We start from the raw sequence: 25,542 nt of genomic DNA on the forward strand, positions 1-25,542 counted from the left end.
ATGATCTCAAGATTTTGAAAGGTGAAATTACTATTGTGAAAATACAAGTGTTTTTTATGGCAACACAGCTACCATATTGCCTTATCAGAATAGAAGGGAAAATTCCTCATCTGAGATGGTACAAGAGATCCAACCAATGAACCGCTTAACAATATACCAAATAGACATGGTCAATATCAGTAGTAGAGAAAATCAGATATTTACGGGTTCAAATCCTAACTTCTCTACTTTCTAGCTATATAATCTTGGACACTTGACTTCTCTGCCCTGGGTTCCAAACTTACAAAATGGAGATATCAACACCTACTCGGAAAGGCTAATACTTACAAACCACTTTTTTTTTTTAACGTTTTATTTACTTTTGAGACAGACAGAGCATGAGTCAGGGAGGGGCAGAGAGAGAGATTGAGAGACAGAATCCGAAGCAGGCTCCAGGCTGTGAGCTGTCAACACAGATCCCAATGCGGGATTCAAGCCCACAAACTGTGAGATCATGATCTGAACCAAAGTCGGGTGCTTAACTGACAGAGCCACCAGATGCCCCTAGAACACTTCTTATATAATAGTCCCTGTGCCAAGTATTTACACATACACATACTTTTTCACTTATTCTCGTAGCAAATATTTAAGTTATATAATAACTGATACCCAAGTACAAACACTCAAGCGTTACAGCTTTGGAGATAAGGTACATCACAGACTGAGGATAGTGCCCAACACACAATAGGTACTTAATAAACGGAATCACTAGTCTATGATCATTGCTACCACTGCTCAGGGAGACAAATGTAACATGGGAAGTGAAGACGGACACTTGCTTGTGCTGTGCCTTCTCCCTGTGCTGGAAGGATCCATGGTTGCCCTGCTTTAATGGTGCTGAGAGGCGGTCCAGGCTCTCGTCTCCCAGGTCCCAGCCCTAGCCCCCAGGTGTGCCAGTAAGGAAAGTGGGTTTACCTTCAGGGCAAGCCTTAGGCAGAGGATAATTTTAGGGCTAACTGGAGGGCTCCATGACCACCCAAATATCTCCCCTCGGGCCTGAATGTTGCCGAGGACTCATTTCAGGGGAGTTACACCAGTCATTCTGCTGGGATAGCAAGAAAGCTCAAATACGCAAAATCCCCGGGAGAGGTTACGCGAAAGTGTGAATACATTTCAGGCAAGCAGTATAAAATGATATCAGGTCTTAATAGCTGTGACAGAAGAGACTTTAAAATGTAGAAGAACAATGGTCACCTGGTATAGGTTAGAAGAAGATGGTACTGAGAGAAAAGCAAGGCTAGAAACAATTTGAGGAGTGTCCCAGTTTCACAACTGGCTGGCCCTGCTTATCTGTGGGTGTGTGCAGAAATGACATACTGTGAACAAAAGGAAGAAGCTTCTGGAGGGAGTGTGCCTATACCTCAATGCACTTCAGAGAGGTGAGTGTGCTTGCCGCTTAGGCCTAGCCAGGCTCTCCTCTTGGGCCGTGGGCCCGGGCCTGCACGGTCAGCAACTTTCTCTCCAGCTTCTCAGTGCAGATGGCATACTGGCTATTAAAATTAGGTTGCCTGGGTTCACACCCCAAATCCCCTCTTACCAGCTGCCTGACTTTGGGCAAGTACTTAATCTCTTCCAACAGGGAGCTTGTGAGTTGTGTGAGGAAAAAACACTCTGCTCTGTGCCTAGCCTGCGGTAAGCAATCCCCCCACTCCTGTTTGTGACCCACGGGAAGTGACCAGCCAGCCAGTCCAGCACGTGCCAGCGGGCCCCTGTCTTCTCAGACCAACCGTGCCAGTCACAGCTGTGCTTGAGGAACAGTCATTCATTTACAGAGATTATATAGTTTCCAAACGTTTTCTTTCTGCTTCACATCGATGCAAAGCAGTGACTCATCTCTTTTACCTGAATGTTGGTCTTTAAAGATACAAACGATCTAGGGCAGGAGCCAGGGGTTCTCGCTGTCACACATTCTCTGTGACCCTGGGGGAGTCCTCTCACCTCTCGGTGCCATCAAGTTTTCCTCTGAGGTAAAAGGGAGGGGGCGGATGAGAAAACCTTTCAGAACCTCAGCAATAGCTCCCCGGGTGTGGTCGGCACAGCTGTGCAAAGCTTCCCAAGCCTCCCAAGGCTATACTTCCCAAGCCTCAGTTGCCTATCTTCCAACAAAACTGTCACTACCTCAGGACAATTTACTTAAATAAATATCAGTGAGATTCTCTTTCCAGTGTTCTCGAAGCACCTCATAGGCCATGCTCCCTTACCCCCGCCCCCTAAGGTAAAAAAAAGGGACGAGACCTTTAATTGCTTTTCTGGGGACTGCAGTCTGTGGGAACTACCTAATGACAAAACCACTAAGGAAATTGAGTAACTGTACTTTTACAAGCAGGCAATACAAAATATTCAAAAAAACCTATGGAAGTATCACATAGTCAACAACTATCTGATGAGCATCTGTCAAGCGCCAAGTTCCTTGGATAAATGGAATTCACCTCCTTGTTCTGAAGGAATTTACGGCCTATTAAGGGGAGATAAATGCATGAATCTAGATAATCATAATTGGGAGGGGATAAGTGCCACAAAAGAGATATAAATTAAGTATCCTTTCAGCTCCGAGAAGAGACAGTTACCTGTAGCTAGGAAATCAGACCCCTTTACATGCTAAATGCTTGTAGGAGGGCTTTGTGGAGAACCTGGGGGAGATGAGTTCTGAGGGTGGATAAGCATGGCTTCAGGAAGGGGAGGAGAGGAACATTCCAGAGCAAAGGCATGGAAAGGGAAGGGGAAGTTCAGGATGGATCTATGGGCCACTAGTGGATGGTGCTATTTGATTGGCCTCGTTCTAAGCAACAAGGTCATAAGTGTTGGCTGAGATCCCAGAAAGCCTTGAACTCTAAGCTAAGTAATTTATGCCCTATTCTTTTTTTAATTTATTTTTTATTTTTTAATGCTTATTTATATTTTAGAGGGAGGGAGAGAGAGAGAGAGAGTAGGGGAGGGGCAGAGAGAGAGGGAGACAGAATCTGAAGCAGGCTCCAGGCTCTGAGCTGTCAGCACAGAGCTGGTCGCGGGGCTCGAACTCATAACCACAAGATCATGACCTGAGCCAAAGTTTGATGCTTAACTGACTGAGCCCCCCAATGTCCTATTCTTTAAGACATTAGAAAACATTGAAAGTTTTGAAAGGGAAGGACACACAGGATAAAATGGAAGGGGAGAGGTAGGAAAGAGGGAGCTCTGTGAGGAGAATAGTGTACTAATACAAATTAGAGGGAGTGGTGATCTGGATTAAGTCCCCACTAGTGGGGAGAGAAGAGGTTTAGAGACAGAAGACCCACACACCCCTCCAGTTTCCCAGGGACAGTTGTGGCTTCAGCCTGTCACTCTGGTATAATTATGAATAACACTCCCTTTACAAGTGTACCAGTTTAGACAATAAATGGTGCGATCACCCTAGTTAAAGGTTATGTTGAGTTGAGTGCCTGGAAGGGTGGACAGAGAAAAATAAAAAGGTTTTGGAAGAACATAAGTCTGGTTGTGTATATAAGTTTAAGGCAGTGTTAGGGTTTCTTACTGGGAAAAGAGAAGAGTGATAATAATGGCCAACATGTTCTGAATGCTAACTCTATGCCAAGTATTAACTCATTTATTCTTCATGATAAACCTATGAGGTAGGCACTATTATTATCCTCATTTTATCTGATGAAACTGGGCAGAGGGAGTCATATGACCAGTAAACAGCTGAAAATTCAGGCCTCGACCTCAAGAGAGAATTCAGAGTGCAGACAATCATCCAGGAATTATCTGCCAGGAAGAGGTGGTGGAGGCCAAGAGGTTCCGGTGGGTTCTAGAGAGTGAAGGAAAGGATGAGGATCAGGACCAAAAGTGGGAATAGCAGGAGGAAGAGGAAGAGGTCAGGAAGACCAAAAGGGAGCATTCAGTTAGACCAAAATGACAGAATCATGAAAACCAGGACAAGAATGACCAGCTCATGAGTGCAGAATGCTGTAAGGGGGGATGGAAAAGAATGTTAGATTGGACCTCTGACCCATGTAAATTTCTCCATTGTCAAAAAGGTTTCACTTGTACCAGATTGTTTTGCAACTACATAAGGAGAGACACCAAGCTCTGTGGGTGTGGAGATTGCTTCCTAGCCTCGTGTTCTTGGGTGCAGGAAGCCCATTTGGAGGCTGCTGCAGGTTCTGGAAGGCCAGAGGGCTGAAGCAAGGCATGGGAAAGGCCATGTGTGTGCAGGAGTCATTTCTTTCTGCCTGGAGCTACAATGAAACCGGGCTTTTTAGAGGAAAAGTAATCAATCAACTCCCTCAGAATCTGAGCAGTATGTAGAGGTAAATGAGAAAGAGCCATAAAGTGTATCTCACCTTTGACTATTGGAAGGAACTCCCTAACCTCCAAGAATAGAATTTCACTAATCTGTAAGTCTAACAAAGCCTGACTCTGGACAAATTTAACAGACAAAGTATTTGTTGTACATGCCAGGTGGGGATGAAACAAATTTATAGCAGGCCTATTGTATCATGCGCCTGGCGGTAGCTTGAGTATTTGTTTTGTGTACTATTGAAAGTAGGGTGCAATTAGCCATGAACTTCTTGCTTCTCTTGGTTAGATATAAGAACTTACTGTGCTGAAACTCACACTCACCAAAATCTGGAGTGGACTAAAATTTATCTCTCTCTCTTTCTGAGTTTATATCCTTTGTCCATCTGCACTACCTTCGTCCCTGAGGAATTCAGTCATTTTATGATGAACCTATCTTTTGATTCAGTAAAGAAATTAAGAGCTTCAAAGCCTCAGCACTATTGACATTTGGGGACGGATCATTCTTTGTGGTAGAGATCTTGCCTGTGCACTGAAGCATGTTCAGCAGCCGCCCTGGTCTCTTCTCACTAGATATCTATCAGTAGGAACCAACCCCTGTCCCCGAGCTGTGACAATCGAAAATGTCTCCAGGCATTGCCAGATGTCCCCCGGGAGCAAAGTCTCCCATGTGTGAGAACCACTGTCACAGGCTGATTCATACTAAGATGTTAGTGACTTAATGTGTTCTTTCTTCAAAGAATATTTCCACTTTGCAAGAAGAACAAAAGAGAAGTGAAGCAGGCGGGCAGAAGTATTGATTTCTCTCCTTTTCTGTAACCTGATTAATTTTGTAATGAAGAGACTTGGTCATCCGGAAGCTTGGATTCAGTCAGTTCAGTTCAGGGTTGCTCACTCAGTAGAGGGGTATTTGCACAGGACTGTGATGTCCATTAGGAGGGAGCCGTAGTAGATGCTGGGACTTGACTTGCATTTTGCTGGTAGTCGCTATATCATGCAGTGTCCTCTCTGGTACTCGGATGGCGTGATCCCTACAGGCATCCACTGGAGTTCTATCATCCCCTCTAACAGGCTGTCTCCACTCTGCATCTTTCTTGTCCTGACCATAGGCATCTGTAAAGACACAGGAAACTTGTGAAAGCTCTCCCTGGCTTTTCTGAGCCCGAGACGGACTCTCCTGGTCTGAACCCATCTTGCCACATCCCTGATCTATGGCTGCCATCTCCTGCTGGTGTGATCTCCATTTGTCCCTGGGTCCTTGTTTCCATGTGGGCCAGAGGGGGAAGCAGCCAGTGTTCGCCTCTCTCTTTCCCTCTTCCCAAGCTTGAAGGAGGGACATGGAAAGAGAAGTCTCTAGAACTTAAAATCCAAGAATTTACTGCCTTTGTTTGATTCTGCAAGGCAACTTCCTCCGAAGACAGTGATGAATTATTGCTAGCTGCCTGGGCTGGAGGAAGGCCCTTGGGACTTAATAGAGAAATTGACTGGAAAGAGAACACATGGCTTAATATCCTCCTTACCCTCCTTTCTTGGCACTCCTCCGTCCACAGGTACCACAGCTCTGAAGGTACACACAAGGTGGCCTTTTCCAGTCACTTCCTTCATAAACCAAATGACATTGCATAGAGCAACTTAATTTATCTCATTCCACCAGGCTCTTTGATGGGTAACTATGGGCCAGAGGTATGGAACCTTAGAAAACCCATTTCTCATCATCTGTCATCAAAATTACATTAGCGCACACATTATAAAGCAATGTCTCTCAACACGTCTATAGACCTGAAGAGTACAATGGGAAATCTGGAAAGGTGTCAATAGGAAGACAAATACTGCTGAATGTGTGCATATGACCTGTAGAGAATAATAATCCCTTTATGCTGGGGATGCATAAGACACAGTGAAAAATAGCGTTGCCTTCCCACGTCTCCAGTTAAGAATAAATAGCATCAAACATTTGCCCAGCACAAAAGAATATCATGTGGTCTTACAATTACCAAGATAACTATCTCACATATTCTTTCTTTAAGAATCACCCTCTACCATATCTGTACTCTCATTGATGCACTTGCTTCTGATTTCTCTGAGGAAATAGAAGGGAGAGAATGGAACTTGTACACCGTCCATTCCCCTGCACCTGTGTCTGTTCTCTCTCTCCCTCCTGGAGCTCTGGACGAGGTCAGCTACTGCACCTCTCACCACACCCCATCCCCTCCCTTTCTAAGAATTCCCTCCTGTAATTAAAATTAACATCCTCCAGACTCTTTCTGGTCTCGTCAAAACCTGTGTTTCTACTTCTTTTACCTCATCAGGAAAGTGAATATACCTTTCCCCCTTCAATATCAAGCAAAAAAATAAATTAAAAGCCCTCTCTGGTCTGTGCTTTCCCTCCACCACCCCCTGACTTCTCTCCTTCCCATAACAGCAAACTCCACAGAATTGTCCGTCCTCACCTCCCCCATTCTTCCACCTTCTGACTCCAGTCACCCAACCCACCTGCAGAAACTGCTCTCATCAAAGGCACCCATAATCCATAGTTGTGAACTTCCAAGTCAGTACTCACTGCTCAAGGTTATGGCCCACTTTCCCTTCTTGACACACCTGGAATCCACAGCCCTTCTCTCTCTCCCATTCCTTCTCAGACCCCTTTGTAATTATTTTCTCTTCTCTCCTATCTCTGTATGTTGCAGCATCTTTGGATGCCTCCCTTTGTCTATCCATACTATAGACATAGATCCGTGTCTATCCCAGAGAGCACTTAGCCAGTTGTGTGACTTTAAATTAATCTGTATGCTGGTAACACCCCAAATTTATATCTCTAGGCTGGATCCCTCTCTGGAACCTCAGACTTACATGTACATCTACCTACTTGAAATTTCGGGCACCTGAGTGGCTCAGTCAATTAAGCGTCTGACTCTTGGTTTTGGCTCAGGTCGATCTCATGGCTTGTGGGTTTGAGCCCCACATTGGGATCTGTGCTGGCAGCACAGAGCCTGCTTGGGATTCTCTCTCTCTCTCTCTCTCTCTCTCTCTCTCTGTCTCTCTCTGTCTCTCTGCTCCTCCCTCCCTCCCTCACTCTCTCTCAAAATAAATAAACAAAACTTAAAAAAAAAAAAAAGAAATCTCTATCTACATAAATCTAAAATTAATCATGTCCAACATGGAGTTCCTGACCTCCCCCAACTCCTTCCCAACCTACCCCCTGAAGCCTGCTTCCCTCTGTCCTCTTCACTGCAGTGAGTGACAATTCTGTCCTTTTGGTTGATCAGATCAAAACCAAGAAGTACTTGTTGACTCTTTCTTTCAAATCTGCATAAGGTCCATCAGCAGTTTGTCAGTTTCACCTTCAAAATATATCCAGAATCTAAACACTTCTCCGTTTCTCCACCTGCCCCCCATCCTAGTCAACCCACCATACTATTCTCAATACTGCTCTACCAATCTCCACTCAACACGTGTTGTCCTGTTCAAACCTGTGTTAGACCAGTGGTTCTCATACATTTGGTCTCAAAACACTTTGTGTCCTTAGAAACAATGGAGGACCCCAAAAACCTTTTGATGGGTGTGCTATATATATTTACCGTTTTATAAACTAACGCTGAAAACTTAAAATAATTCATTTAAAAATAATAATAAACCTGTTGCATGTTACCATAAGTAAAATAATTTTATGAAAAGTAACTCTTTCCTAAAATAAAGTGAGAAAAGTAACAGTATACATTTTGAAAGTATATTCTGCCAATCTCATTAATGTCTATCTTAATGGAATATAAAAGTAAATGGATTCTCCTACCTGCTCCTACTTTCAGTTGGTTCTGTCATGTAGCCTCTAAAAAAGTCCACTGTATACTGATGAGAAGATGAGAATGAAAAGGACAAATTCTCTCTTGCATTACTATGAAAATATTTTGAATTCGAGACGGTCCCTGGAAAGGTCTCAGAAACTCCCAAGAGTCCTTATACCAAACTTTGAAAAATGCTAAGTTAGACCATATCATGCCTCTGCTTGGAACCTGGTAAAGCCTTCCAGACACAGGGAGAATAATAGGCAAAGTCTTTACAATGGTATTAAAGGGCGCCCATCAACTGCCCCCCATTACCTGCCCAGCTGTAGCCCCCTCACTCACTCTGTTCCTGCCATGCTGGTTTCCTTTTCATTCCTAAAACATTCTGGGCATGGTCCTGCCTTTGTACTTACTGTTTGCTCATTCCAGAATTCTCTTCCTCCTGATATCCCAATGGCTTGCTCCCTCATCTCCTCTGGGATTTTACTCAAATGTCAACTTTTTGGTGAGGTCTTACCTGGCTACCTCTGGCTACCTGCAACACTGTCTCTTCTCTCACTCTCTCACTGCTCCTTTGTTACTCCATATCTCCTCCCTCCCACTTTATATTTTCCCTAGCATTTATCTCCATCTAACTTATTACTTATTTTACAATTGATTTTTGTTTGCTTCTCTACCCCCAAACACATCTATAATAGCTTAGGATTTTTAAAACATCTAAATGAATGATAAGTTATATAAAAGACATGGGGGACCTAGGCAGCTCAGTTGGGTAAGCGTCTGACTCTTGATTTCAGCTCATGTCATGATCTCATGTTTGCAAGACTGAGCCCTGCATTGGGCTCTATGTTGACAGCATGGAGCCTGCCTGCTTGGGATTCTCTCTCCCTCTTCTTCACCCCCTCCTCTGCTCTCTCTCTCTCTCAAAATAAATAAATAATTGTTTAAAAATTAAAAAAAAAAGTTACATCTGATCTCTGCATCCCCACAAGAACACAGGCAGGGACTTTGGTTCTTCTGTTCACTACTGTCCTTTCAGCAACTAGGACAGTTGCATTTAGTTCATTCAATGAATTAACTGAGTACACAAATAAATAAATGAAGAACCCTGTGATGCAGGCATTATTGTGTCTATATTCCAGTTGAGGGAGCAGAAGCTTAGTGAGAGGAAGAATTTCTCTGAGTCACTGAGTTAGTGAATAACGAGTCTTAAACATAGGTTGGCTGACTAAAGCCTGTGCTTTCAACCACACAACCCAAAATACATAAACAGGTGTGTGACTATTCCATTGTATAATCAGGCTCAAGCCAGCTTGGAGATCAGGCATTTTCAGGTTCTAGATGTGTTTTCCTCACTGGGCTACGCTCAAGGATGGCAGAATCCAGTGCCCTCGTTCCACAGGTGAGGACACTGGGTCCAGAGATGTGACACGACTTGCCAAGACTCACAGGGTGCAGAGCAGGAGTTAATATCCGGGTGGTGCTCAACCAAGGAACTGCAATCATGGGTGATGCAATTTAACCAACTATAGTTTTGTCAGACGAACTGCCTTTGGAGTCATTCGTAGTTAACTTCCCCATTTGGCATGGACTGATGATATCACAGTCACACTGATGGTGTGGCATGGCTTTACTATACAGACACTCAATATTTTCATGGCTTGGTGACAAGTGAGGACACATGCTGGTGCTGCAGAGTCACGGTCTTCTGGTCAAGGCTCAGGTGCCCAGAGCCTCTGCTTGACCTGCTTTCCTAAGGGAAAGGGATTAACACTGATTGCACACTTTCTTGTTCAAGCCTATCACTGCACTTGGTTTTTTGCTCACATTTATGATCACATTCATTTCCCAATACAATATTGTGAGCTAGTTATTATAATTCCAATCTTTGGGCTCAGAATTCTAAGTAACTTGGTTAAATTCAAGAAGCCAGTGAGTGAGGAAACCAAGAGTGGAACATACATCTTTCTGATTCCACAGTTTGTGTCAATGCACAACACACCTGCTGCTTTAATTTTATAAGAAAAGCAAGGATACACACTCAGCTTCCCCCCGCCCAGCACCCTTCAAAGAGGTGGGCAAGACAGAGGGGAGGAAGGAAGGCAGTCTTATCTGGTGGTCTTTTCTTATACATCTCTTCAAAAGAATTTAGGAAGTGTTAGATCTGTTTTATGTACTCCAGGAAAAAAAAGAGAGGGGTGTGTGTGTGTGTGTGTGTGTGTGTGTGTGTGTGTGTGTTGGTAGAAGGAAGATAAATGAAACAAGGCTGACAAGCTATTGATAATTTTGAAACTTGGAAATGTATATGTGAGGTTTCGTTATACTATCATCCTTAGTTTTGTATGTTTCACATTTCCCATAGCAAAAAGGAATAAAAGATTCAACTAAAAGGATGCTCATCCTACTATTATTTATGATGGCAAAATATAGGAAACATTCTAATATCAAACAATGAAAGATGTGTTAAATAAATGATTCTATATCTGATCTGTGCATCCACAATGATGTAGGTGTAATTTGCTGATGGGGAAAATATCCACAGTGTGCTAAATAAGAAAATAAATATCAATTTCCAGAAAAAGATGTATATTACAATTTCATTTTTACTTTTGAAGAGTGTATTTATATTTTAATGCTTGTGTTTATATCTACATTGCAAATAGTCTGGAAATACTCTTTGAAGACTTAACTGCATATATTTAGGCGATATATAAACTTTCAAAATAAAGATGTAGCACCACTGCAGTTAGAATTTTTACATTTTGTGGGGAGCCTCCATGGCTCAGTCAGTTAAGTGTCTGACTTTGGCTCAGGTCATAATCTCACAATTCCTGGGTTCGAGCCCCATGTCGGGCTCTGTGTTGGCAGCTCAGATTCAGATTCTGCTTCAGATTCTGAGTCTCCCTCTCTCTCTCTGCTCTTTCCTCACTCGTGTGCTCTCTCTTCCTCAAAAATAAACATTAAAAACTTTTTTAATTTTTACATTTTTAAAAAGAAGATCATAAAACCACATGCATAACTGGGTCATATTTTTATTTTGGAAAAAGAAAGGACTCAGAACTAGAGACTGGATGTAGGATGCAGATTATATCTCAAACTTACAGGACTGGAGGGAAAGTTTGGGAGGAAAACCTTGGAGCAGACACATTGCTGGTCATACACACCATGATTCTAAAGACTGAGTAGGAGTCATTAGTGCCCAAAGCAATGCAGGGCTCAGCTAATACTTACTAAATTTAAAAAGCTCCTCTCTGCTCTGCTCTGGGAAAGTGCATTCCCTGAACGGAGGGGGAGTATTGAGCACATTATTTCTAAGACTGAAAAGTTATGATGAAAGAAAGTCTCCTTTCAAGAGAGAAAGGCAGCGATGAGCACAACAGCAGAGGAAGTCACTCCCAAGAGTACCACAGGCATCTGTCCAGTCACAGCTCTGCTGAGTGTCAAGAAATGAGGTACGGCACCTTCCAGGGGTGAGGAAGCAGGCGCTTTTACTTGAAGGGAAAGCCAGAGGCTAAAATAAACAAGTGCATTAGAATGCTATGGGCACTCAAGGGAGTTGTAATTGTAGACATAATCGTGGCAGCAGATTCATGTTGTCCAGCTAAATGGAAAATCTGTAATTCAGACCGTGAAGTAGGCAGCTGGGTTTGTTGCTTTAGATAACATAAATCTAAGGTCAGAAATCTTACCCTGGATGTGCTACAGTACAAGGCTCTCATCCGTATCCTCTTGCCATCAAGTACAAAGATAAGCTAATATGTCAATGTAATACTAATGGGACTCCGTGGATTCTATTACTCAAGTGCTCCAATCAGTTAGGGGTTTTAACTTAGTCATCCCAACATAAATATCCTTTAATACCAATTAAGACCATTGTTCATCATCGTGATGGCTTTATCGTGGTGTGTGAGGTTTTTTGCTGCTGAAATTTTAACAGGGAGGGAGACAAGGCACTCGGGACTGAGTAGAAGATTCCCCAGCCCTTTGACCCACACCGGTATCCAGGAATACGGATCACGTTCATGCAGTAGGCCCTCCATATAAGGCTCCTTGAGCCAGGGGACGGGAGGCATTCACTGGGACAGGTATTTTAAGATAACCCATTGTGAGTGAGAAACCCTGCTAGGCCCTCGACTCCATTTGCTATGCTGAATAAATAAATGAATTGAAAGCATATCATCTTTGGCCAAGGTTCTTAAAGTAAAATAATGTCAGAAATAAATGCTAAAGAAATGCCGATCAGTGTTAAACATTACAACCTGTGATTTAGGATTGAATTGCATTTATGGCAAAGAGAAAACACAATTCCCCAATCGTTTTCGTGTTGTTCCTATTTCTCCCTCATATAAAAATCTCCAGTTCAGGGGGCTGCTTTTCTGTTCCAATTGTCCTGCAATGGCACAATCTTGCTACATGAATGGTCATCATAATCAATAAATATTACCTGGAGAATAAAATGCCTTTAAGCACATTTGATTACATTAGCTGGTAAAAACTTCCATAAAAATTTCCCCCAATATTTATTTCACCAGTGGTTTTTAATCTTCTAGGGGTATGTTCTGTGTAGTTTCAAAGGGTTCTGAGAATCCCTGGCACTCATGCAGGGACCTCCTGTAGGTCCATCTTCCACCTCCTCACCTACCTGTTCACCTAGAGAATTCATGTTTACCCATCTTAGGAAGAGGAAATTGCCCAGAGACTGGAAAGAACCATTGGCAAATCACAACTGACATCATACATGTATTTAGATGCTTATTAATACTCCTTCATACAATTCAGATGTTGAATATAAATATTCAGATCCACACTTCCCAAACATTTGTATCATACCTGCCTCCATAATAAATGTTAAGCATCCTCAATAGATACACATATATTCTATATTATTTACATGTCCCATTGTGGTAAAAGATTATGAACATTATAAAATATACATGTTTAACAGCTGATGTGAAGTTAAATAGAAAATCCTGATCCTTTCTTCTCTCACCCAGTGATCATGTTGTATGTCTTAAGTGTTCCCATTCCATTGTAGAGGCATTGGGTTAGATGTAAGTTTGTGTTCCTTGCTTGCGTGAGTGGCAAATCCCATATTCCATCCTTGAGCAGATGGAAGAAACAAACATGGCGGCTCTATTTTCTCATGGAATCTTTTTTTTTTTTAATTTTTTTTTTCAAAGTTTATTTATTTTTGGGACAGAGAGAGACAGAGCATGAACGGGGGAGGGGCAGAGAGAGAGGGAGACACAGAATCGGAAACAGGCTCCAGGCTCTGAGCCATCAGCCCAGAGCCTGACGCGGGGCTCGAACTCGCAGACCGCGAGATCGTGACCTGGCTGTCTCATGGAATCTTTTTGAGGAAATGATACTTCCTTTGTCCTTCATAGGAGCCGGCAGTGTTTCTCTGAGATGAATGGGTGTGTTCAACCTTTTCTGTGTCCATAAGGTTAGTTTTACCGTGCTGCAAGCATCACAGTCAATAGGACAGTGGCCCTGTACTTATGGGGCCCAGAGGCTAATCGGGAGGCAGACACATGAAGGTGTAGCTAGTGCCATGTGCTGAGTGCTATGTACCCTGAGGGGACAGGTCTGCCACCTCCATCCTTCCCCGGGATCACTGGTCGAGACCCAAGGCCACAACCTTGATACGCAGTCAATGCACCTCTATGGATCGTGGCTTCTTTGTAAACTTCAGTTGAATGCCAAATTAAACTTCAACACCAAAACTCCTATGTCACATTCTCTGGCCATCTTGAGAAATGAATACGTGCACAGGGCATGACGTATCCACTGAGCTACAGTCCTTCAATTCTTCTATCCATTCACTTATTTTCACCATTATAATCCACAGCACATCTCTTTCTACACTGGAGAGCAGCTCCAGACCACTGTATCAATCAGAAATGAGAAACAGAGACCACCAGTGACTTTTAATAAAGCAAAACAGTGGGGGAGACCTTTGTTATCTCCAGGGAGAAAAAGATACTGTGACTCATTTTATTTCACCTCACCTAGCACAGCGCTGGGCACAAACTGGAATTTCTGTAAATGTTGAATGAGGGCATATAGACGTCAGTAGGCCTCCAGGATGCAAATTAAGACAGAAGTGAAAAATTAGGTCGAGGACATTTAGAGATAGTGGTGTAGCTTGGAATATGATACAGCTGAATGAAGACCTTGAAATGATGACAAGTTTTTGAAGCAAAAGTGGGAAATAATAAAAATGGCCTTTGAGAAAAATAGTAATATTATCAATTACCTTTACTGGTTGTTAATCATGACCCAAGCACCTAATTGCTTCATCTTGATTAGTTCCATCAATCTTCATAGCAGCCTTGTTAACTTTCATTACTTCATAGATGGGGAAAGGAAGGCACAAAAAGATTAGGAACTCAGACACTAATAAAGGGCACTATACTCTTCCATACTAGGCCCCAGACCCTGCCACTCCTGTCAACCTTACTATCTGGGTGGATGAAGTCAAGTAGCAATTAAGGTTGGGGAAAAGCCAAGCAAATGGGTTCCTAAGCCATGGGTTCCTAAGCCACCGTGATGGTGGGGAACAGAGAATGCTTGGCAGGGTATGCTAAGAAAACTACAAAAGACACAAAAAATTCCCCCTTATGCACGAGTCCATTTTTGCTATGCGCTTAAGCAGACTTTGTGCAGATTTTCCTAGATTCTCTGCACGTCGCAGGAAGTCAGGATGGCGTAAACACACAGTAGATTCCCCTCTGCTCAGCATGAATGCCTAGTAAACCCACAAATCCAAACCTGGGCCCATCACATTTCCCTGGAATGCTTCAGCCTCAGGACAACAAGCAGGGCTTCTCCTGGAAGGTCTTCTGAATACAAATTGACCTGATTGCATCTAAACATGTTTTATCCAATGTGACCTCAGCAATGCTCAGTAGTAGAAATATTTGCAGGTGTTAAATGACATAGCAAACAGTCTATATAGAGAGCAAGCAAATCATCCCTTCTTTGGGGAGATTTTATTCTCCTTCAGTTTTTCTGGAGAGAACCAACATGATTTTTGCAGCTGCTGATGGATTTAAAACCACCTTTGTATGGCATTTTAAACACTGGTGGTGAGTTTTTTTATTTTTGAGAAAATGAAAATAATCTAAATCTTTTTGTTGCCTTTTCAAGGGCTCTGGGGTCTAAAACCCAGCTTTTTTTCTTTTACTTCTTCACTCACTTTGTGTTCACAGGGTATGATACAAATGGGGCCACGGCAGAGAGCTGGGTCCCATCTTCCTTCCTCTGGTGAAGAGTGCTCAGCATACAGAGAAATGATCAAGGGAGGTCAGCATGGTGCTTTGCTGCCTTTCAAGCCCATAGAAGCCCCAACACACACCGCTTAGAGAAAAGCTTTGCAGGAAATTTTAAGGAGCCCGGTGTATCTTGCCTCCTGTAAGCCATGTCATCTGAGATGCAGGGTGCTGGCAGATTCCTCTTTCCTACCATAGATCCCTATCACCCCTGCCCCCACTTCTATGCCTCTGTTATTTTATTCACCAGTTTTCCAAGATGGTATAATTTTCCTACAGAGCAGACATGATTTGCTGGGACAGAAGCTGAGAGCTGTCCCCAGGAGGGTTAGAAGGCCATGGTGTTGAGAGCAGGGGCTGTGAGCAAACACCAGGTCCCAGTCTGGCTCTGACCCACATCAGAGTGGGGCCTTTGGCAAATACTTGGTCTCTCTGAGCTTGAGTGGTTTCATCTGCAAAATGGACAAAATAATAACAGCTCCATGTACTAGTTGGGTTCCCTTCCTCTGTTCAAGTTTGCTTAAGCAGAAATGGGGGCATTGTCTCACATGCTATAAGGCAGAGGTAGAGCTGGGGACACATGAACCAGGGCTGAATCTCTGGCCTTCCTGCTCCCTCTTTATGTCTCCCTGTTCTCTCCTACTGCACCTTGCACACTGGCGGGGCCAAGGCACAGAGAGCTCACACCCCTACCAGCTGTGGGTCCGAGAGGCAGAACAGAGGGGTCCTGCCGGCACCAGTCACAAGTGCCCGGAGGGAGGCTGTCATCAGGCTAGCTTGGGCCTCAAGGTCAGCCCTGAACCAAACATGGATCAGGGCTGTGACATAATTTGATGGTCCCACATGCTGCCAGGGTGCCCCATTCAGAGTTAGGGGGCTGCAGGAAGAAGGCGTGCTTGGTTGGCAGAGATGACAGCCACCATATTACCTTGCTAGTGAGGTAGAATGACATGTACAGAGAGTCCCCGAGCATATTATCCGGAACAGAGTGATCAGCCAGGGTTGGTCACGGTTATTAAAGGAGCAGGTACAGGCCTCAAGGGACCACCACTGGGGAGCCATGGGAGGCAGAGGAGAGGGTTTCCAGTTGGTGGGAGTAGCCCTGGAGGGTGTGGCCCCACAACGGCTTGGGCAGGCCATGAGGGGGTATGGGGCTTTACAGGACTGCCTGGAAATCCTACCAACTTACTGCTGTGGGAGTGTGTGGACACACCCACACACTCACACACACTCTCATGCTGGCTCACATACATTCCCACACACTTGTACACACAGTCCCACACACTCGCACACTCATACCCACACATGTACTCATGCTTGCTTATGCACGCACACACTCACACTTGCACACCCATGCCGACACCCCTGCTCACACGCTCACACTGGTACACACTCATGCCCAGCCCTTCCCAGAATGCACTGCAACTGCACTAGGTTCCCAGGACAGGGAAATGGTCCCTTGGGAGTTGCCAGCCTCCTCCTGAAGGCATCCAGAATATAGGTTCGTATCTGTCAGCATTTTGCCGGGAAAGAGGCATCACACTCTAAATGGGGACTCAGGGGACTTCCCTGACCAGATGATTTACAATAGAGAGCCCAATTTCAGGAAACCAGGAAGAGGTGCTGAGGCACCTGGGACCAGCAACAGCAGACAGGAGCGCCACCCTCAGGCCTAAGGGTCACAGGAGGGAGTGGGCCCCAGCCTGCAGAGGGACTGGCAGCTGCAGGAATGGGCTGGCCCGCAGGAACTGGGCCTTTGGTAAAAGAACCGAGAAAAGAAGGGCCCCTTGAGCTCACTTTCCTCCCACTCTCCAGTCTTCTGCCTCTGCCGCCCACTGGCCCAAACCTACAGCCCCCAGAAGGTCAGCCCTCAGAGCTCTGAGCAGGTGGTGAAAGTGGAGAAGGGAGAAATACCCAGCACCAAACCACAGGGGGCGCTTCAAGGAAAGGGAGCCTCTCCTACAGTTCCCGAGATCAGATGGACATCCTGATGCCACTACAAGCTAATTCTCAGGGCCTCAGATATGCAGCTAGCTCAGGACACTGATCACCCCCATCACCCTGGAGCTGGCATTAAGGGTCTGGGCTTGTCCTGGCTCCACCCACCCAGGAGGCAGTGGGTGGAGGGGTAGGGGTGGCCGTGGTCAAGGGTTAGAGGCTTGAGACCAGCTGTGCTGGAATCCTCCTCTGTTGTGTGACTTTGGGTAAGCCAATTAACTTTAGGAGACTCATTTTCTTCTCCACGAAATGGGATAACCCTATCTCCTGGGATTATTATAGGGGATTAGATCACAAGTCCAGCTCCTAGCACAGCACCGTGTTGCAGTCATTATTAGGTTTAAAGGGAAGAGTTGCTTGCCCAGAAAAAATGTAACCAGGGCACAAGGTGCAAAGGCACCTGGGCCCTGGGGTCCCAAGTGGACCAGGTTTGGTCTCAGAATGATGAGTGGTTGTGGAACAAGATTTTATTTCAATGAGGCCCACACGGGGAAGACAGCAGACTAGTGTTGTAAAGCCTGTCTCCAAAGTGCTGAAAATACTTTCAGGTTTGTATCAGGAAAATGCGGGACACAGGTCGGTGGGCATGTGCAACTGGGCAGTAAAGGTCAGGTCGATCATTGTCTTGGGGTGAACCACACAGTCTCCTTCCCGGGATGTTTTGAGGCGGGGTCTTTTGCCTGAGTTGAAAAATAGGCTGGAAAGAGGAACTTCCTCAGTTATAAAGTACAGAGTGAGATCAAAATGGAGGTAGATAAGGCGAAAACTGGGTCCTCCTTCAAATACGTGTTGGACATTTTTATGATGTCAAGGATGCAGGGGACACCTTCCTCTGTGGCATAATGCCTGTGAGCATCCACTTCACACCTTGACTATAGAGCTAGCACCTTATCAGGAGTGCCTGAAACTGTAACCAAAGGAACGTGAGTCCTCTCCTTGGTGAGTTACAGGCAGACACCAGCAGGAGTTGTTGCACCAAAGGAACTTTATCCGCAGCGAAGATTACGAGGAATAACTTTCAAAGCCAGGACTCCCTGGGCAGGAGCGAGTGGGTTCCTGTTATGTAGGGTTAGGCTGAATTTTCAGAAAGGGGAGTTTTGTCATCCCAGGTAAAGGCTGCCAGAAGGTTGTGCACACAGACTTAGAAAATTTGCCTATACACGTCTCCTGTGTTATGTGAATGCTGCTTGGGTTCCTCCCTGGGTGGAGATTAGAACACTTATTATGAGGCCGAGGTACCTGTCAAGCAACGGGCTCTGGGCATGCTCTAGGAACTGGTATAAACTGGATGGTTTCTTGGGATCCATCAATCTCCAGTAAGGAACTCAGGGCTTTGCTTGTTCATGGGCTGGAACCACATCAGTTGACCTTGAGCCCAGGCTTCTGCAGAGCCAACTAGCAGATTTGTTAGTACGGTCTGAAAAGACATAATAGCTGATGAGGGGGAAATCATCCTCTGAAAAACCAGCTTTAAACTTTCTGCTAGTTTTAACTTCATTAACCCTTTGGGGCACAGTTTTAAACTATCCCACTGACTTTATTCGCTCCTATTTCCACTGGACTTATAAAATTCTTTTGGTGCTTTTGTGTTCTGTCATGGAGTCCAGCATGCATAGAGTAATGCAAATATTTCTACTTCCATAGGGAATCCCATTATCATAGAATTGAGAGCTGAAAAGGATGCAAAGCAGAAACAGGCTAATAGGAGTTTAAGTTAAATGTAGACAGTGCAGTTCAGTACCCGATCTCTCTAGCCCTCCAGTCTCACAGCCTCCCCTGCCAGACTTCTTGACCACAGTTCCTCTAGAATGTTCCCTGGTGGTGCAAGGGCTCCCACTTCTAACCAACCATCAGAATCACTTGGGATCCTTGTTAAAGATCCCTGAGCTCACCTGCGAAGATTTGGATTCTCTACATCTGGGGTCTAGCCTGGGAAGTTGGATTTTGGACAATTTCCCAGGTGTCTCTGATCCTCAACCAGGTGCATAAACCACCATATGATGCCTACTTAGGACACGGAAGGACTGTGTCCACATAGGATAATGGAATGGATACTCAGATCCTCATTGATTCAGAGCAGGAAGACTGGCTGGCATCTCAGATGGCTGTTATATTCTAGCATCTTTTCCTGGTCCAAACTGAGGGCATTTGGTACGTGCTTCATGTGCTTCACATCACTTTCCAGAACTCTTTGGTTTGACTATCAGCCTTTTTGATGTGGATGGATGTCCTGGGCCAGTTGTCTACCAAGAACAATTGTGGCTTCGTGACTTTGGCAAAACTTGAGGTTGTTATTCTTCATTATGGCTTTAGGTTGATGTTACAGGTTACCTAGTTTAGGAGATGATGGTGTCATTCTTTAACTCAGTACTTCTTCCCTCTTTGGAGAAGTTGGAAGATTTTCTCCTTTTCCAGCCTGTGTTAAACCCACCTTTTTCCTTGCACCTAACAGGGAAATATCAAGCAGCACATTCTGGCCCCTACCTCCTCTCCCCCTCCAGGCTGTTTTTCTTCTGTCCCAGCCAGGGGAATGAGTGTTAAGCATCCTCTTGTTTTTAAATGCAAATGAGATTTTATCACCTCACTGCATAAACCCTGAGATAGCTTCCCCTACAAATTCCTAAAGGATCTGCCCTCTAAATTCACCTCTCCTCCCTTCCCCCTCAGCTCACTGGGCTTCTTTAAACACAAACTTGCCAAGTGTTCTTTTGCCTAGAGCAGAGACTGCCTCAATTCTCCTACATTGGTTCTCCAGGGGATTATTCCAGACCATTCTTGGTAATTGTATTCCCCTTGTCAGGGATTGGATCAGATCAGACAAGCCTAAACCAAATTGGATTAATGAGAAGGGAGGGGAATTCAGCAGAGGGACATCTGGGAAGAAGGTCCTCACTTCTAAGAGAGCCAATGGAAGAGATGGATAAGGCTGCTGGCAGCTGTTTTTACAGTCCTATGGGATGGCAGGCTGGGGATGAAATCCATGCTGAACATGAGGGAAAGGATCTCATCATATTGTTAAACCGCTGAATCAACCATCCCCAATGTTGGGAATGTCTCTAGACTTGCTGTTATGTGAGAGATTTCCTTATTACTGAAGACATTTTTTTTCTGAGATTTTTTTTGAGAGAGAGACAGAGAGAGAGAGCGAGAGAGAGAGAGAGAGCGAGCATGTGCGGGGCAGAGGGAGGGAGGAAGAGAATCCTAAGCAAGCTCCACACTCAGCATGGAGCCAGACGCAGGGCTTGATCTCATCACCATGAGATCATGACCGGAGCCGAAATCAACAGTCAGATAGATGCTCAACCCACTGAGCCACCCGGGCATGGGTGAGAAGAAATTTTTGCCTATAACCAAAATTATCCTAAATGTTCAACGCTATTCTCTCTGCCTTGGATCTTCCCATTGCCCATCTATTACCATGATTATAATTGTCTTTTTCAGACAGGCCATCACCATCTGTCTTATTTAAAAACAACCACTCCTACCTCATACAGGAATTGCTCTGTGACTTCTCTTTATGCCCTTCATCAGGCACACCTATTACCATCTTAAATTACATTATTTAGTGTTTACTTAGCATCTGTCTTCTCCACTACATCTGTCTCCACCAGGGTAGACACTGTCTCCTGTTTGCTGTCATACCGTGCCCACAGTGTGTGCTCAGTAAATATCTGATAGGTCTTTTCCAAACAACACTCTTCTGTGAGCAGAGCCTTCTGCCCGGTGCCCATGGAGGCCAGGCCAAAAAGGAACACAGCAAGCAGGGGAAGTATTTCCTTCCTATTCTGGAAAGTATTCGAAGGTTGATTGGATGTTTAATAGATACCTGTTGGAAAAAAAAAAAATCCAGAGCAGTGGGCTATAAAATGTTTCCATTGTATATATGTTGCTCAAATTTTAAATCCATGTTTTCTTTAATTAACATAGAAATCTCCCAGCAGTACCCTCTCTGGGACACATCACACACACACACACACACACACACACACACACACACCACAACACACACATTGGAGATGGGGTTCCTTCTTAGGAAACCCCCAACCTCAAGAACAATCAGTTGAGGTTCGTTTCTGCTTGTTTGTGTTATAAATCTGAGAGATCTCCTTCTCTCTTTCCTTTCCCTGCTTTAGATACATAATGTGGTTGAGAATCACTGGTTTTCCAGCTAGCCAGGATTCAGGTGCACGTTAGGAACAAATGTTTTTCCAGTTTGCTGCAGGAGCAAGACTGTCTTAGCTTTGCAGAGAACTTGGTCATTAAGTGCCAGGATGACAGTGACTGTTTATGGGTCGCTTATGACGTGCTAGGCACTGTTTTTGGCTCTTCAGCTGCCTGATTGGATTTCATCCTCCTATGAATCAAATGAGGTAGGTAACAGTATTCTAGATGTGGATGTCAGGCTCAGACAGAAGCTAACTAATTCACCCAAAGCCAGGCCTGCACCAGTCCTGAACCTGCCCTGTGAGCCATTTCTCTGTTGCTTAAGTGTCGTATCAGAGTCCATGTGGCCTCGGTGTCCCCTGGGGCAGAGCAAGCATTCTCTGGAGGGGAAGGAACACCGGGGCGTCTGTTCTGCATCTCGCCCTTGATGCACAGCCCATCTGGGGAGGTGGCTGCAGTCGGCCTCACAACCTTGCAGGGGGAGGTCTCTAGGGAGCCATGCAGCAGGCCCACTTGGAAAGTGACAGCAGTGTCGTTGAGATAAGAAATAATGCAATTCTCCAGGCAGAGCTGCAGTCTTCCAGCCCATATAAATGATTCCTTTAGTAATTTTGCCAAGGATTATGTGTTATGTGTGCTTGGGGAACCAACACAGCCTGAGAATCCGTCAATATTTCTAGAGAAGGGTGCATGCAATCAGTCAAGCATTCCAAAAAAAAATGTAGTCAATGATTTTAACAGCAAGTGGTTTTGAGTATGAAAAGATTCAACCAGTTTTCACTCTAACCACCCCCCCCCTTCCAAGATTCACCCTGAGCAATTTCTTAGAGAATTAAAATGAAATGTTTTCCGAGGTAACAAATCATCCAGTCTTATGGCTTAGAGCTTTATCACTTTCCAGCTAATGAGTCTGAAGAGAGATTTCAGAAGATTCTCGAGACTGCCATAGAGACCCTGCAGACAGAAACACAGGGAGCTGCTGTCAGAACATAAATGTTTGGGTTACAAGTTAGCCTCTTCGTAACGCTGTGGGAACAGCAAAGAGCGGGCTGACGGTAAGGAGGGCATGCAGGGAAGGGGCAGTTCAGTGCAAGTGGGGCATGAGGGCTGAGGTCTCCAGGGCAGAGCTCAGAGAGGAGGGGCTGGCATTCACTAACCAGGGGCTGGTAACTCACTAATCTCTCCCTCGATTATGCATCAAGATCTGTCTTGGTTTATGTAATGGCTGTCTTAGCATGGGGCCATTCATCATTTTGTGAACAACCAAAAGTGGCTATGTCTCCTGGAAGTGGCATTTTCTTTGGAAAAGAGGATATGATGATTTATTACCAGGCTACTGTATTTTGGAGCCTGTAGTTTTGTATTTGCAGTCCTACCGGAGACATTACTGACAGAGCCTTAACAGTTTCTGGAAAGTGTCCATTAACACCTTTGCTACCAGAATTATCTTTGAAGGGGGAAAGAAAGAAGTGTAACGGAAGGCTAAGAACAGAGCCAAATGACGTCCTCGGGGACCAAGATGAGGTTATTACAAACCCAGCAAGTTTTGAAAGGAGGAACAAGATGGCTTTGATCTTGATTGAATGTCTCAGGCATCCCTGAGAAGGTCACCCATTGTGAGCCCTGCTGGGAGTGGGTTCTGGCTTCCACAGCTCCTCAGTGACCTGTGTCTCTTCTCCATCTGTCTGGGGTCTTGTCATACCTGTCACAACTCACATCAGAAATCAACACTCAGGTCCAAATTCTCATCCTCCCATGGGGCCTCAGCCTTCTCATACTAAACATGTGGACCCCTGTGTGCCATTGGCCATTTTCCTCTTCATTCCTTCCTTCTCCAGCCTAGACTCCATGGCTGATTATATAACCATTCTTACATCAAGTCCACCACCTGCTTTCCCTATCATACCAGCTGAGATTGCCTTTAGTTGTATGTAATAGAATCTGACATCAGTGGCTTAATTAAACACAGGTTTCACTTTTTCCTCCATAGAAGAAATCTACAGGACTGATATGCACATGAACAGTGCTCCCAACAGGCTCTTTCTCCCTCATTCAGTCATTGTTAACATGGGGCTTTTGCCCTCATGCTCGTTGCCTCTTGGTCACAACATGGCTGCTCTACATCCAGCACTGTGACTGCATCCCAGGCAGGAAAAGGGGAAGGATATAGGGCAAAGGGCATGTGCAAGTTGGGTGTGCTCACAAACAAATTTGTAAAAAACCCTTTCTTAAAAGGACCACCCAGGGATTTGAGCTTAAATCTCATTGGTCAGTCATAGGCCACCCCTGGATAAGGGAGGCTGATTCATCTAAGTGCTTTCGCTAGTCACATTGCCTCTCTAAGCAGAGCAGGGCTCTATTAGTAAGGAGAGTGAGAAATAGAATCTGGGCTTGACAACCCATGGTCTCTTCCCTCTGCACCCCCAGGCTCTTCCAGAGGGGGCCACTGCAAACACATGGTCTCCTGCTCAGCATCTCCCTCTCTGTCCTCAGAGGCTGTCCCATATCTCAGCACTCTCTGCAAGCCCTTCACCCAACCCCACCTCCCTTGTTGTCCCTTTTTTGACAGGGACATGCCAACCATAAGGCAAGTCTTCATATATGTAAACACACAGACATTTTTCTTTTATTAAGTCTCTGCAGATAAGTTCTCCTTGCCACCCTCTCTATCTGCTTTTACATTCCACCTCCTTGTCCACTTGGCCTCACTAAGCTCTCAACTTCTTCCTCTGTCCTGGCTGTCTTCCCACAGCCTCTCAAGATGCTAGTATGAACTGTATCATATGGTGAGGCCCACGTGCGTTTATATATGTATGAAGTACTTAAAATAGTGACTGACCTGTAGAAAATAGCTCTACAAGGCTTAGCTGTTATGATGATTATTCTAAAAAACAAAATGAAACAAAACAGACAAAAACAAAAAGAAAAGAAAGAAAAGATGGGGAGCCTGGGGGGCTCAGTTGGTTAAGCTTCGGCTCAGGTCATGATCTCTGTTTGTGAGTTCAAGTCCTGCATCAGGCTCTGTGCCAACAGCTCAGAGCCTGGAACCTGCTTCAGATTCCGTGTCTCCCTCTCTCTCTTTGCCCTTCCCCTGTGGGTGCTCTCTCTCTCTCTCTCTCTCTCTCTCAAAAATAAATAAACATTAAATTTTTTTAATTAAAAAAAAAAGAAAAGAAAAACAATACAAATACCAAATACCCTTTGTTCTTTCCCTCTCTCTTTATAGATCTATACCTATATCTATATCTATCTATCTGCTTGTAGAACCCAGGCACTTGAATATGCAAGAAATACCAGCTTCCGCATAGCCTAAACCAAGATCACCTTCCTCCTCGGGCTTGTTCCCTGTCTCAGTAAATGGGACCAACACCCGGTTAGTCAAAGCAGAGCCCAGGGGCCATCCTTGGTTCCCTCCTCCCACTGTGCCCCACACCCAGAAATCACGAAGTCGGTCAAGTAAACCTCCTAAACGAGGCATGCTCCTTCCACTCCGTGCTGTGTTCACAGCCCAGGTCAATCCAGCAGCATCCCGGTTGACCCACCTTGGCTTGGAGCACAGCCCCCTCGAAGCCGTCCCCCACGCCCCACCTGTGCACCACACAGAATGCAGACCTGCTCATGGCACTCTGCCTAGCGGTGCTGGCAGCTCATGGGGCCGGGCTAATGAGCTGCCCTCCTAGACAGCTTCCTTGAGGGTTAAGCAAAATTTAAGCAGGAATTTTCTTTTTAGACATGGGCTATTTTCTCATGGAAAAAATAAAAGGAGACTGCATTTCTCCCATGTGGTTCTAAAGGGCTGCATCTAGTTCTAGAATACAAGCCTGGTCTGTGTGGTGTAAGTGTTGGAGCACCAGGGCAGCAGTGCTGGGGCCACTTCCCCCACCTCTGTCCTTTCCTACCACCTGCCGCAGCCGGCCCCCTCCCCCCGTCTGGACTGAAGTCTTTTTTTTTTTTTTTAATTTTTTTTTTTCAACGTTTTTTATTTTTGGGACAGAGAGAGACAGAGCATG

This window comes from Prionailurus viverrinus, chromosome D3 (genome assembly GCF_022837055.1).
Source record: "Prionailurus viverrinus isolate Anna chromosome D3, UM_Priviv_1.0, whole genome shotgun sequence".
NCBI classification, from domain to species: Eukaryota; Metazoa; Chordata; class Mammalia; order Carnivora; family Felidae; genus Prionailurus; species Prionailurus viverrinus.